Source organism: Bradysia coprophila, assembly GCF_014529535.1.
Source record: "Bradysia coprophila strain Holo2 chromosome X unlocalized genomic scaffold, BU_Bcop_v1 contig_98, whole genome shotgun sequence".
In the NCBI taxonomy this organism is placed as follows: domain Eukaryota; kingdom Metazoa; phylum Arthropoda; class Insecta; order Diptera; family Sciaridae; genus Bradysia; species Bradysia coprophila.
The window spans coordinates 843,096-859,180 of NW_023503371.1; positions in this window are offsets into that span (position 1 = coordinate 843,096).

Below are 16,085 nucleotides of genomic sequence, written 5' to 3' on the forward strand. Positions count from 1 at the left end.
CCCCCGGTACTTAATATACCTTCTCATGGTGACATGGTAATAAAGTAACTTTATTAGTTTTTGGTTCATCAACTCTGTTTACCAATATTTTCGGTAAATTGGTACCTATTTCAACTCTATAATGGTAAAGGGATTAAAAATATTTGTAAAAGAAGAAATTTATTAGTAGACCGAGAAAAAATAATCCCTCGATTTCCCATTCAAAAAACATTCAATCGTGAATAAAATATCCCGACTCGTGTGAAACTTCACACTCGTAAAATTTTTACAATAAGGAGAATAAGGAGTAAATTGACATACTGATGTGAAAAATAGATTTATGAAAGTGGAAATAACAGTTTTGAACACTGTGAACACTGCCATATGGTCCATCTTCGAACTTAGCCTCGGGATTTTAATTCCACGTATTAAAAAAAAAGAATCATCCAAATTGGTTAAAAATTACTCAAGTTATCGTGCCCTCAACGAAAAATTGTTACCCACATTTAACGTTTTTCATAGCATTTCATACATTTTCAATCACAGTGAACCTTTTTGTTACCCACATTTTTCGGTATTTTCTGGTGTAAGACCCTGACTTTCAGTCAGAATAAACGTGAAATAACGATTTATCAAGTGTAATCACCAAAATTTCACTGAATAGACGAGATCCAATTTTTGCGTAATCAAATTGAGCAACTCCTCAGTCCATAGTATAGTTCCGTTAATAATACAATCGCTAAACCGAACTGGTGTGCAGTGCATACGTTATTTTGCACCAGCTGGTCACATACAATTCAAATGGGACCAGCTGGTGCAAAATAACGTATGCACACCAGTTCGGTTTAGCGATTGTAGTGAAATTTCTAACAAATTTTAACCTTTATTTAACCAAATTTTTGTAAACTACTGAATACAAATAGATCATGAGCCATCTGGCGCAAAGCTGATTAAAAGCACTGCGGCTATTTCAATGGAATAATTGGAAGGAAGAGTTTCAGCCATGACCAAACAATTGAAACCTCACCTCTCCGTAGTACGTCATTTATTCACTCGAACTCTGGAAATTCAACCACTGAATCCGACCACCCATATATGCAGACCCCCAAGTCCACGTTCAAAATACACCCGAAAGTATATTATTAAATCAATTTTATCTCTTAACACCACATTAATAGCAAGAAGAAAGTAATTTTTTTTTCGTCTAGTAAAAGCTTTTGCTCCATAAATTTTGAATGCAACACTTTCTGGTTTGCATGGTCGGTACCTACCTTGGTTCCCGGATTTTTCTATTTTATCATAAACGATGGACGACAGTTGATGTATAATTCATGGTGTATGCACGACGTACGTATACAGAGTTTAAAGAAATAAATTTTGAATATTTACAACACCGCTTTCCACGTTGTCTGTTTGACATTTTTTTGTGTGTAACTATATATGGTAGATTTTAGTCGATCTGAATTATTAATGTGAGATGATGTGAATTTCAAAGATGTTTTAATACACATTTCTCAGACATAGTTTTCTGCTTGTCATATTTATGTTAAACATGTAACTAAAATACAGACTTACGAAACTTGCTCAATGTATCTGAACCGAACAGGTGTTTGAGAGATTGCCGTTAAAACTGGATACACAATAAACGAGAAATAAAAGTGATGCAAAGCATAATATTGGCGTAGTAAAAATTGAAATAAAATGTTTCAGCAATAAAATCACCCTAAGTTGAGGATAAAACCGACACACAATGTAAATGCGCGGTAGAGTAATATATACACATTTTGTACAATGTTGTATAACTTATATAACCAACAGGAAAGATAGGTAAAACATGTTGCTAAACTAAAAATAAAAATCCGCAGTGTTTTATTCTTAAATTCGGAATTGGATACATAAAAGTTAGAAAGAATAAATTTGCTTTGGGGAAAAATCAACTTGTTAAACAAAGTGTATTGTTTGTCTGATAAAATCGGTCAGGTGCTTCATGCACCAACTGAATCAGTCAGCTGCATCATACATTTTCCCATAGACAACTTGTATATACAAAACCAAACAAAAAAAGGAAGAGACAAATTAATATTCACCCCAATACATTTTCCGAAGTTACGATAAATGTAGCAAGATTGTAAGTGGTGGTTGCTTTAGTTGCAATAAAGGAAGAGAGAAATTAAATTAAAAGCGATTCGGCGGAGGTGGATGATTGAATCCACCTTGTTTGCAACACTCGTTTTCACTCTAAACTCATCTTTCCACCATGCAACTATTTCCATGAATAGTTATTTACGTCACAAGGGATGAAACGTTGGAAAGTCCAGTTTCGTGTTTTTTGATCAGATTTGAAACCGAGTTGGGTTTCGAGTTAATTAAGTCGGGTAGACTGGGCTGGGTCTGAAGACCAAACTTAAACCAACCCCGAAAAACGTGAATAGATCTGTTTTAGAGGTAGATTTCTTAAGAAAGACTATCTACATCGCATGAATTACACATTTAGAAAACACAATTTTAGATTTATCAGAGTTTAAAAGTCATCGATGTTCCCAGTCAGGTGATTCCCAGTATATGATATATTTTAGCACAAAATTTGAATTCGCTGACGGATATTCAAATTTTGTGCCAAAATATCATAACAGGGAAGCACTTTATTTACTTTGCAGATCGATGAGTTTAAAAACTCCCAAAAATCTCAAATATGTTCCGGACAAGGACAAAAAAACCAATAGTCTACAAAACAACTGGTAATTAGAAACCAAACCAAATTGAGTTGGATTTTGAAAATGTCAATTTTCGATAGACACGACAAAACATAACTCCTGTCGCAACGAAAGTAGTGCAGATCCTCGATAGAAATTTTCTGTCAGTTCAAGAAACGACTGACCACTGTTTCGATGTGAGAGATAATTTAGGTGAATTTTTTAATGCTTTGCATTTTCAAATCCTGATACCACATATCATCATCAGGCCAACTACAAGAGACAGTCATTACTTTATCGCTCAATGTGCGTTGTCAAAAAGATCGAACGTGTTGTTTTGCTCTCTTGAAAAATTTCGTAATTTGATAATTAGTCTTGTATCTTTGAAATTGAATTATTTGTCTTTCGATCCAGTAGTTGACCTGTTTTTGAAATTGCTGAAAGTTTCGTTGTTAAATGTGGAATTTGAGCTGAATTTTGGCAAAAAAAGAAGAAATAACGCTCCGTGTACTAACACAACGAAGAACTGCATTGTGCTGAAAGTAATCAATCGAACAATGGCGTCTCAATGTAAGAGCTGTGACAATAAAATTTTGAGCTCAGATTTTATAACATGTGCCGGACTGTGTGGTGAACATTTTCACATTAAATGTGTTGCTGTTACGAAGCCGATGTTAGCTGCCGTGTCGAATTGTCCTAACATACACTGGTATTGTCATGCCTGTAACGATGGCCGCAGAAATATTTCGTCTGTGGTGAATGGGATAAATGAGTCAATTGAACGTTTGTCCAGTTCGTTGTCCAACAACTTGCTTCAGTTCCTGAATGGCCTTCAGGTATTAATGGACCGAATTTTTAAGACGATTGGCACCGTAAATGTTATCCAAAACCAAACCAATACTGCTGATTCGCATGATCAGAATTGTCAACGTGAGAATGGATCTGAAGAACGTGATAAGCTCGACAATTGTGGTTACCGTGAAACAAAAGAAATAGATGATGGATTGATCGCGAAATGTGCTAGTGGTTCAAATATTGGTACGTCTAATGCTGACCCTGTCGTTCATCCCGTGAAAATGGTCGTTGTTTCAAATATTGGCAAAAGCATCTCCGTTGACTATTTAGCAAATTACTTGGCGGACGAATTGAAGATCGACAAAAGAAATATTCGTGTGTCGCTCTTGTTGCAGGGTGGTAAAACTGTGGATGACATGAATTTCTTGCAATTCAAAGTGACCGTTCCTGTCGACAAATATGATTTGATAATGAATTCCAGTACGTGGCCTAGCAACGTGCGCATTCGCGATTTCGTCAATAAGCCGAGGATAAACATTGGAGTCGCATTGCAAAATTTCATGGAAAAACGAACCGTAAATTGCTGAACGTTTGTTGAACGTATGAATCTGATCTCGAATTTACGGGATCGGTCGATATCTTTGTTGTTATTTTTGTGTCGAAAGTTTTTAGCTTTACTTGATCTATAGATACATTAATTTGGCGTTGATGACTTTTTGTGTCGGAGATTTTTTGATTTCTGCAAAGCTGTGCTTGATTTTGATTTTAGGCTTAAAAACGATTTGTTGTCAGATAAGTTATTTAGCAATAGATTGTACTTCCTGTGGATTCGCCAGTAGGGTTTTACCCGTTGGTGTGAAATAAATAAATAAAAATTATACACGTTATTCTTTAGTGAATAATTAGCGAAATGAAGAAATAAAATTCGAAAACAAGAAACCAATGTTTCGATCGAAATCGAAATCTATTCAATAAGGCAAAATGCTGGTTTGACCCACGATCATCGCCTTCTTATCTATCATCTATCATCTATCTAGGTAAGGGAAAAGCGAGAAATATGCTCTGTTGAAAGCAGGGACTATTTTTAGGAAAACATTTTCAAATTTTAAAACAATTCTTCGTTAAATTTTCCACCCTTTCCTCAGAATTGTATCGCTTTTACTCAAAAATTTCCCCCATTTTCCACACAAATTTTCCAGCTTTTCCTCAAAATTTTCCCGGAAAGTATCTTAGGAAAAATGTGGGGAAATTAGGAAAAATTTGGAGAGACTGTTTTCCCAAATAACCTGATCCCCTTATATATATTACACACTAGTCACGAAGAAGTCGAGGCTTGCCGAGACTGATAGTGACAAGTGTGTACTCTATTTTATTACATAAGCGAAAACGAGACCAGAACATAGAACTGAAGTGTAATTTTTGAATTAAACTTCTAGTTAAGTAATTTTGACAGCCGAACACCGCACGTATGTGATAATAGTATATTACTTCCGAGGTTCCAAGTTGTGTATTTGATAAGTGGGGTGTTACAGCCCCGAAGGGGAGGGCTGTATTCCCCACTTGTCAAATACACAACTTGGAACCTCGTAAGTACAATGCTTTACGTGATTAGGCAATGTAAATGAAAATGAAACATGCCGTAACACGTAATATGTATTATGCACCTGTTGCCAAGATTGGTATTTTGACGTGTAGGATATTATTGCCCTAGCCGAAGGCGTGGGTCATAATGCCTACACGTCAAAATAACAGTCTGGCAATAGGTGCATATCATATTTTATCTGTCGAGAACAGATATATCGAGATAAACAAAAACTCCCTAGAGGGATAAGCTCGAGATTATCGTTCTAAACAGATAATAAATATTATGCACGTATGACAAAGCGGTCGAGGCTTGCCGAGATGGCTTGTCATACGTGCATATTCTTTTTTATCGCATAAGGGAAAACGAGACAACAAGATATGCGAATGACACTTTGACAATTTAGAGAAGTATAATGTTTGTTTATATATCCTAGGTGAATAATTTTTTCGGGGAATCACACCGCGTATGCGATAAAAAATATTACTACCTTTATCAAGTCAATCTAGTGGTTGTGAAGTATTGAAAAAAAAATTTACAAACATTTTTTTTGTCGAAGTACTATGAATAGATGTTAAATTTTGTAAAAAGAAAATGATCTAACGTCATCCTCTTTGCCACTCTCGTCCATAGCCTGATGAGATGTGGTTTTCAACAATTTTCATCTCTTGAATTTCGTATAAGGAACATCCCAGTCTGCACAAAGAAAATATTTTTTGGCTATATTTTACAAGAACGTCAAACTAGATTCTCAGTTCAGTCGTTTCGACTTCATAGAAACAGTTTCAATTTTTTGTAATCATAGTGAGTCCTGTAACTCTTAGAAACGATACAACCCTTCGAACGTTACAAATCTCAACTATCACAATTATCAACAAAAATTTACCATTTCGTTTTAGTGCAGGCCTGTAGCAATGAAACGTCCATCATGAACTAATATTAATAACCGAAACTATCACTCTGAAATTCTATATTTTGATTTATCCCATCAATAAATTAAAGAAGTGACAGGTTAAAATTTAGTCAAAGCTCAGAAGGTCACTGGATTTAATTTATTATTAAATGAATCCTTTTATTGATAAGTTCACTTTGTACATAAATATTAATCAATGTGCTACAACTAGGTTTGTTAACTAAATAATATAATATAATACAATGTTAAACAAACCTATTCGTTCAGTATAAATAGCTGGACAATAGTTGCATTGACATCGACAGGGTGTTGAAAAATTCCATTAGATTTAATATCAGGTTTAGGTTTTAGTTGGGTTATAGATTTGGATTACAGCTGCAATCAATAGATAACTAACGTGGGTTCACACAATAATTCAATAACATTCTATATTGTCCGTTCATATGTAAGGTAAATGTTCTGTATCATGTGTCTAAACAGGAATCTCTTTTTGCTTTTAGAGATGGGTCTGGGTCGACACGATGGGCTCAGGTCAGGTTATGACCCAATTTTGATCTGAATCTGTTTTGATATTTTTGGTCCAACCTGACGCGTTTGACATATTTTTAGACGTATTGTCAGAGATAAAGTCAACCTGAAACCAATTTCAAATCAACCAGATTTATTTAGGTTATGTTCAGGCTGAATTTTTACCAATCTTAACCTGACCTGAAAAAATCAGGTCATACAGTCATTGGTTCAGGGCGACCCAAACCTGAGACATTCACATCCTTACATCTTTTAGACATTTTCGAACATTTAAGGATATCGAATTCACTAAACACCCTGTAAGAATCAGAAACTGTCCATCATTTCTAAATTTGCTACAGCCAAAATACATCTATTGTTAATAGTTTATTGGGTTTCATTCTATGTTGAGAAGCATTCAATAGGCTTAATTCATCGTATCACTAAAACATAATACACCCTTATGATGATGAACGCCAAAATCACGGTTATCGGAAGTTAGGTCTTTGTTGTAGCAAATTCAAATTTAATGGAATATCCCATTTAACTCATAGATAATATGGTATTAACTTGTGGTTTATTGTTATAGTTTGATATACAACTTTAAAAAAATTATGCAAAGATAGCACCTTTACCAGCCCAGTTATCCTTCCGTTTCGTTGATTTAATTTCAACGAGGCAAACGGATTTGGATGAATGAATGTTTATTCACATTATGCATATACTAAAGAAACTCAATGGATTATTTACACAGTTTTAACTGTAATATAACCATTAAATAGAAGAAAAGTGACGTAAGTCCAAACGTGCCCTTCGGGGAAGAGGATATTTTCATGCGTGGTTTTCGAAGAAAAGGAGATTTTCATTCCATATTTTTATTGTTTAGCTAATCGTTTCTCATTAGAAAATGCAAAAGCGGTACTAAGTCCGTTACTAATACAGGTACAAATACTGGAAATATCCAATATCAAGTACCGATTTTAATAATAAAACAATAAGGTAGAGTGCAAAGTTCTGGTGCATATATTGGGCTATTTATGCGCTGACGGTCAGATGAAACTAAATTGAAAATATTTACCTAGCATCTGAAAATTAAGAAAAATTTATGTAAATTAGGTCGATTTCAGCTGTATGCAGTCTCGGTTCCTTCAAGCACAGCCTTTCAGTCAGTTCTTGATTTTATTCAATTTTTCATAAGTTATTACAATATTCCTAACATGTGAACATGTTATAAATATTATGCACGTATGACAAAGCGGTCGAGGCTTGCCGAGACGGCTTGTCATACGTGCATATTCTTTTTTATCGCATAAGCGAAAACGAGACAACAAGATATGCGAATGACACTTTGACAATTTACAGAAGTATAATGTTTGTTTATATATCCTAGGTGAATAATTTTTTTCGGGAATAATTTTTCACCGTGTATGCGATAAAATAATTTATCTGCCTAGAACGATAATCTCGAGCTTATCCCTCTAGGGAGTTTTTGTTTATCTCGATATATCTGTTCTCGACAGATAAAATATGATATGCACCTATTGCCAGACTGTTATTTTGACGTGTAGGCATTATGGCCCACGCCTTCGGCACGTCAAAATATCAATCTTGGCAACAGGTGCATAATATATATTATGTTTTTATCAGGCCTCCAACTAAATTTTGCCTCGTCCGAAATTCGGACATTACCGACAATTTTTATAAAGATTTCGTACATTTCCATGAAAATTTCGGACAATTTTCTTCCCACGTTTTACTATGGAATTTCAAAAGAAAGAGTCTGTGAGACATTTGAAACCATTCCATCAACAAACTTCAAGGTTTTATATGAGCCTGTCCGTAAAATTTGCTGAAGTTTTCTAAACTAGTGAAGCGACTTTGATGTGACTTGGACTGATCTGAAACTTGAAGAGAGAATCTAAAATCTAGTAGATTTCACGAAAACATAATTTTAGGTTGAGCCTGGCTGAACATGTTTGAAAGCCAGGTTTAAAACAAATCAAGTTTCTTTCTCATAAAATTATTTCAACTTCCAGATAATATGTACCGCAGTCGATGCTTTAGCTACAGCGTCCATTCTTCATATTTTGTACTATTTAATGCTGAGAAATATATTTTGTAATTGCTTTGTCAACACTCCTTATACGCCGACGGCGACGTTTCGAACATCAGTCGTATGTTTTTCCTGGAAGACATTTTTTGATTTTTCCCCGAAGTTCGAATTTTTTAATTAGTTTGAAGTTTTCAGTTGTAAACAATAACCTGCTGAAATTTTTGTCCACTTTCCTACTTCTACTTCAAAAATTCGATGATTTGTATCAATTCAATCTTGAAAAAAATTTCGGACAAGTGGGATGCCATATAATTTATGTAATGCAACTTCGACTTTGGTATAACTAAAAACTTTAAACAAAAACTCATTTTTACATCAAACGGGTTGTTTATACAAAGTTAGTTAGAACAAATGCCGAACACAAACAAGGCATTGAAAATCTGTTTTCATTGTTAACACATCTCGTTCTTAATGAAATTCTTGCGTTTAACCAACTGATATGTGAAGTTGAACTATCGACCATTGCTATAGAAATTTTCCTAATTCGTTTGATAGACCAGCAATTGTTATAAAAAGAGCTAAAATTGAAACACGTTTTGTAACAGCTCGTTGGTAATGAGGTTTATTCAGATCGTTATTTGCACGGCCTGCGGCCTCGTGTCATAATTACACATCTAGAGCCTAATAAATTACTTTGCACCTCGATTGCATAAATTATTAGATACTATTATACTATTATAATATACTATTATATACAGCAGTGGATCCTCATTTTTTACAAACGTCAATTTACGCACTAGTGCGCAAATATATATAATATATAATATATGAACATCCATTTACGCACTACTTTGATCGCACTGCTGTATTCGTTCAAAAACTGAAAATAAATGGAGAGATGATGAAATAAACGGAAAGATGATGATCTAAATGACAGAGGGATTCTTTTGAAAAACGACCTGCCGAAATCGGACCCATTTTCCAGTGGACTTTTTTATATGTGCCTCAATAGGTATTGGTCCCTAGAAGCCAAAAATATTTTTTTGAAAATTCATCGATGCTTGTGTGGATAGCGAGAGCTCATCTAAAAAACGATATTATCATCTAAAAAACGATATTATCGTCTAAAAAACGATATTATCGTCTAAAAAACGATATTATCGTCTAAAAAACGATATTATCGTCTAAAAAACGATATTATCGTTAGAAAAATGTTCATCCAGGCCGATCATATCGTCTACAATTAAAAATTGTCTGAACGATATTATCATTTTCTGGACCACCACAATTATCGTATATTATCGTTCTAAAATATGTATATTTTCGTTTTCTGTATTGAACTTTTTATCCAAATCAGAGTAATTTTCCTTCTAAGAATTCTTCGAAAAATTAAATCTTCCATCCGAATCAGAGTAATTTAATTTTCCTTTTAAGAATTGTTTGGAAATTTAAACCTTTCATCCGAATCAGAGTCATTATCCTTTTAAGAATTCCTCTCAAAATTTTCATTCGAATTAAAGTAATTTTCCTTTTGAGAATTGTTTGGAAGATTAAACCCTTCATCCGAATCAGAGTAAGAAATGTTTTTAAGAAATGTTTGGAAATTTAAAATTTTCATTCAAGTCAAAGTAACTTTTCTTTTAAGAATTCTTTGGAAAATTAAACCTTTCATCCGAATCGGAGTCATTTTCCTTTTAAGAATTTTTTGGAAGATTAAACCCTTCATCCGAATCAGAGCTATTTTCCCTTTAAGAATTCTTTGAAAAATTGAACTTTTCATTCGAATCTAAGTAATTTTCCTTTTACGAATTGTTTGAACGCTAATATCGATCTGGACGACGTGTAAATAGCACATAAGAGGTACTCTTTGCACGACGGGCAAATAGCAGCGGCCCAGACGTACAGCACTGTTTGAAAGTTGACCATAGTTTGACAGATGGCTGGCCTTTGGTGGTGAGTGGGCCGTGGATAGGCCAACTATCCTACAAAGTTTCAGCTTATTTGGTTCCTCTTTCCTCAAGTTATTGCTAAAAAAGTGTTTAAATTACCCTCTGACATCACATGACATGTAGACATGTTACAGCCAAACTGGATTTTGTTTTTAAAAAATGGCAGATACCTGTTCGCTAGAATTGAACGACGAATCGAATGAGCTAACACTCAATCATATCGGAGCGAGCTTGTTTTCCAATTGTCTGAAAAATTGGCGAAACTAGTCGAATATCCAATTAAATTAGGATCAGTCAAGTGACCCGACCCATCCACAAGATGGGACCTAGTTTGACCTTGAAAAAATGCTACTTCCTCAGTATGTTCAGAAACTGACAATGTGTAAATAGCATCTTCATAGAAATTGAGAGAAAAATTTGAATTTATCCAATTTTCTTCAAAATAGAGCATTCTTCACTACAAGTACCGGAAAAAATCATAAGCTATGGTCGTTAGATTGAGGCACCTACTCTGTTTGAACAGAAATATGAAGAATGAAAAGTAGTAAATATACTCCAGCCAATTCACACGTTTTCTTTTCGGATTCGGAAAATATGTTCGTTGAAAAGTAAAGGAGTCATTGTTCTTAACATTACATTAGAAACAGAGATATTATGCCAAGGCAAAAAACATAAATAAAATTCCGCATCATTCATCCGCTAGCTGATGCTTACCGTATGATATGCATTTTGTCACTTGAAATCGAATAACGTAAAAATCTTTCTTTTTTGGCTGAAATAGGTCAAACGTGAGAAATAAAATTAACAAAAATAGAGACTATATATGCGAGGTATAAAGACGAATTTAAAAAGGATATACATACTTACACAGTGCACACACATATATACCACGACAATGACAGAAGAATATGGGAGAGAACAGGAATGGAAAATGCATTCAACTGGATATTGTATTCCAGTCAGAAAGTCACATAATGTGTGGACGAATGTGGTTAGATATGTGGCTTTTTTGAAACAAAACTATCAGTAAAAACATCATATGGTTGAGGAACGTCAACAAAGAATTCTCCGATGCCATATAATGAGAAATTCGAACGAAAAGTTTTTAATGACGAGGTAAGAGTTAAAAGTTTTACGTGTAAGTTGAACCGAAAAAAGACAATAAGAAAATGAGAGACATTTTTCTGAGGAATTGCAATCTCCCTTTTTTGTTCGATTTTTTTTTTGTGTGTGTGTGCAATTCCTTTAAAAAGAAGAAACTTTATTTCAGAATCAATAGAATAAAATTTTACTGTACAATTTATGAACAGTTCAACGCTATAATATACACACACAGTCACTTTAACAGATAATGAATAAAACGGTTTGAGTAATGGATTAAGTTGAACTGTCTTACGACATACAAATAGAATGTTTTTTTCTTCGTCTTCTCTTGCAGCGTTTCAGTCTTCAGCTTTAATACACTTTTTATATAGCGTTCTGAGTGAATTAAAATGAAAAGAAATAAAGAAAATTATTCTCCGTGTTGTATTGTATACACTTAGCTAGCTACCTATATTCTGGCTCAGGGGAGTTGAGATTGACTACACCTTGGTGCAATAGTGTCGTAAAATATACTTTTAAACTTAAAATTGTTTATGAAACTGGAGAATATGATTAGCTTCCTGTTTGAAATTACTTTCTAGAAATTGTTTATTGTTTTGTTTTTTTTCAGTTCAATTTTTATTTCGACTTACACTTTGCAGATAACCATAATTTCTATAATGAATAATATTTTATGCTGGTACTAGAGTCCTGAGACAGAACGGTATAAATAAAAAAAAAATGCAACAAAAAAGCTTATATTTCTCCTGCTGAAACAATGTTTTCTTGAACACAACATACATATGTACTAGCAAAAAAAAAGCGATATCCTCTTTCTACACAACGACGATATTACTAACAAGTTGAACAATATAATACATATAAAAAGAACACCTCAACATCCTGGAACATTCTCACAACTGGTAATAAGAACCAATTTTTAAACTCGTTGAATGTAGGAAAACCGGACAAGAAATAACGTGTTGTGGAAACCATTTGTTTAGTCGGTTTGCGAAAGGGAGCAATATATTCGTTCAATTTGTAGGTGTGCAATATGATATGACGAGCACACGGTTTTGGTTTTGTTGCGAGCGTAATTTCTTGAAAGGAATAACTTTAATTGATAGTAGTTAAAAGAAAACCGAATGGTTTTTCGATTATACTATCAAGATATTATTGGTACGAATAGAATTAGACTTGGTCTTCTATTATCTATAACGTAGGTGCTATTAGCACTGAGTGCACACTGACAGAAAACTAAACAGCGGTCACAGGTAATGTACGTCTCCAGGTAATGTTTTTTCGTTACATTATCTGTGACAGGTCATACTTTTAAAATTAGCTGTGACTGGTAATGCTTCATTTCGACAGTAAATTTGCAATAAAAAAAAAAGTTGGATTCGATCCGGGGACACTCAGGCCATGAGTTCAGTGGGTTGTCACTGAGCCATTCAGCACGTGACGTTACTTAGTGTTATTGTCAATATAAGCTAAAACATTATCCGCACCTACGACCTGTGTCAGCTAACTTTTCGCTACATTACCGTCTGCAGATAATCTGTTAGAAAAGATTATCTGTCACAGGTAACTTTAAAAAATATTTTTTGTCCGTGCAAATAGTATAAAATTGCTATTGGCACTGTTTGCAAATTGTGGTACCGGGTGCCACTAGCATAAATTAACTATTGGCACCAAAACACCTTTCATCATATAAAATGTCTAAAAAGATCCCTTAGATCGAATCAATCTGCCCTACGTTACATTTTGTAGGAGGATAAAAACCGTACCGTACCTTTCCTTTCCTATACTATTTGTAAAATAATATATCCGCCCTGATTTAGCCAGGGTCGTGCGTTACTTTTAGTTTTGTAAAATTCGATATTTAGAGAACTTTTAGTCTTATAACGTTCAAAGGCAAAATTGTTCCTTGCAACTCTACTAACATTTTTTTCTTCAGACGTCGACATAAAAATTCTCTGAAGCAGAGACTTTGGTTCAACCAGTGCTAATCATAAATTTACCGTTATGTTATGGTTCTGGCAAAAACTTTAAATCGATAACAAGTGCCATACCAAGTACTTTCTGTCTCAAACATTTTAATGCTTAAAAGCGTTTGAGTGACATCTTTATAAAAGCCACGGACGAAAATCCCTCGGAACCTTCTGTTGGATTAGGTAATTTACACTAATCTAGTGTTCGATGTTTAAACTTTAGTAAGCCTGGAAACTAAATTTTCTTGTACATTTTTCATTCTGTTTTATCACTTAATACAATTCAGTTCGTAATTAAGCTGCTCTGTGTTTCAATACAATTGAAGGAAATCTACGGAATCTAAGAGGTTATCGGCCCAGGAACGCAAAGGTATGGCAGAAAAGAAGCGAACATGAAACGTTTTCAGTTCGACGGAACGAATTATAACAATTGGAAATACCGGATGCATGCCGTGTTGGAAGAGAAGGATTTAATGGAATACGTCGAGGAAGATCTGGACGCTAATTACGCTAAATGCTAACGATCGGGATTACAGAAAACATTTGAAGAAAGAAAAGATATGCAAATCTGTACTAATCCAGCATATTGCGGACAGTCAATTGGAATACATTAAGAATAAGTCGATGGCAAAGGACATCTACGACGCTCTCAAGTCAGTATTCGAAAGAAATAGCGTCGCTGGTCAGTTGGTGCTCCGAAAACAGTTATGTACATTGAAATATGACGGAATCGGTGATATCAGGAAACACCTTCTGGAATTTGATAACATCATTCGCGAATTGAAAGGAATTGAGCGAAACTAGAAGAGATAGATGTCAACTATTGCTAACAATGCCTCAATCGTATGATTCACTCGTCACGTCACTGGAAACCCTCCACCCTGAGTCACTTAACATTGAATTCGTGAAGAAACGTTTGTGGGACGAACATGAGAAAGGAAGGTTGAGTACAAAAACGGAATATCGAACAATGGACACTTTTCAACTGCCATGAGTACGTTCAGATTCCAGTGTCACAACTGCGGGAAGGTAGGACATAAGAAATGGCAATGTCCAGATCTGAATACCACTTCGAATGGTAACGGAAATGCATCTAATTGGCAAGGTTCACACAACAGTAACGGCAACGGAAATTACAATGGAAATTCGAATGTTAATTACAAAGCCGGAGCAAACTTAATAGAAGCTCGTGCAGATCGTTGCAACTTGTAATCTGTGCGATATGGAAATGGAAGGAATATGGAAATAGATGCAATATGGAAACAGAAGGATATGGAAAGAAACACAAAGCGGAACATATGAAATATGGAATCGAAGCTTGGAAATTTAATCGAAAATTGAATCTTTGATTTATGTAAATTAAGCGGGGGTGTTGGATTAGGTAATTTACACTAATCTAGTGTTCGATGTTTAAACTTTAGTAAGCCTGGAAACTAAATTTTCTCGTACATTTTTCATTCTGTTTTATCACTTAATACAATTCAGTTCGTAATTAAGCTGCTCTGTTTTTCAATACAATTGAAGGAATTCTACGGAATCTAAGACCTTCCGCCTGAATTAGGCCATATGTTAGAATATCTGAATGATTGGAAGCACATTTAACTGGTCATGGGCAAGCACAGAAGGCCCAAAGTCCTAAACATTCTAACATAATAACTTTCATTTCAGTTTCATAATTTGGGTGTGTTTGCAGCGTGTTTGGGGGTGTCTAAGGCTAGTCTACATTAAGGCGAGATATCAGTTAAGAACATAATTTTCCTCGAAAAGTATTTCCATACTTCAAGGCGTAGTTTGGAAGTTACGTTGCATGACCACTCTGGCCACTTAGCTAAAATTTATATCCTTCATTTTGTGCGTTTCGTCTTTCATTTTCGTTGATATCTTTTTACAAAAATCCTTTTTCAAAAAAGTACGACCCTTATTTTCTGTAGGATTGTGTTAGCTTTCATACAAAATAGAGTTGTCAGCTATGAGAAAATTGAGTCTCTTACGAACATTTTGGTAAACTGCTCACTTTTCCCAAAACTAACACAATTCTACCAGAAATAGAGGTCGAACTTTTTTGAAAAAAAAAATTGTAAAAAGATTCCAACGAAAATAAAATATGAAACACAAAAATATATGCTATGATTTCAGCTAAGGGATCAGGCCTCTTAGGCTGGTTGGCCAGACTGAACTTCTAATTGGCTCTGCTACTGAGGGTTTGAAAAAACAAACAAACAATAGAAACAATATTTCGCCGCTTGACATAAATTGTCATTGTATAGATTTCTTCAGATCGACAGTATCTAATTTCTGCCCTTCTTAGGTAAGGTAATGGAAGAAAAGGAAGCTTTCTCGTACGGTGGAGCTTTTGTCACACCACAATGTACTGAAAATTAATGAAACACCTAACGTACTTACTAACTTAATGCACAGTTCCACAGTTCAAACATTTCTATGATCAAACATAGACGATTTCTCTGATACTGATACATCTCTTGAGTGTAAATGAATGCCATCCAAAACATGATAAATAAATCGTTCGTTCAACACGATTT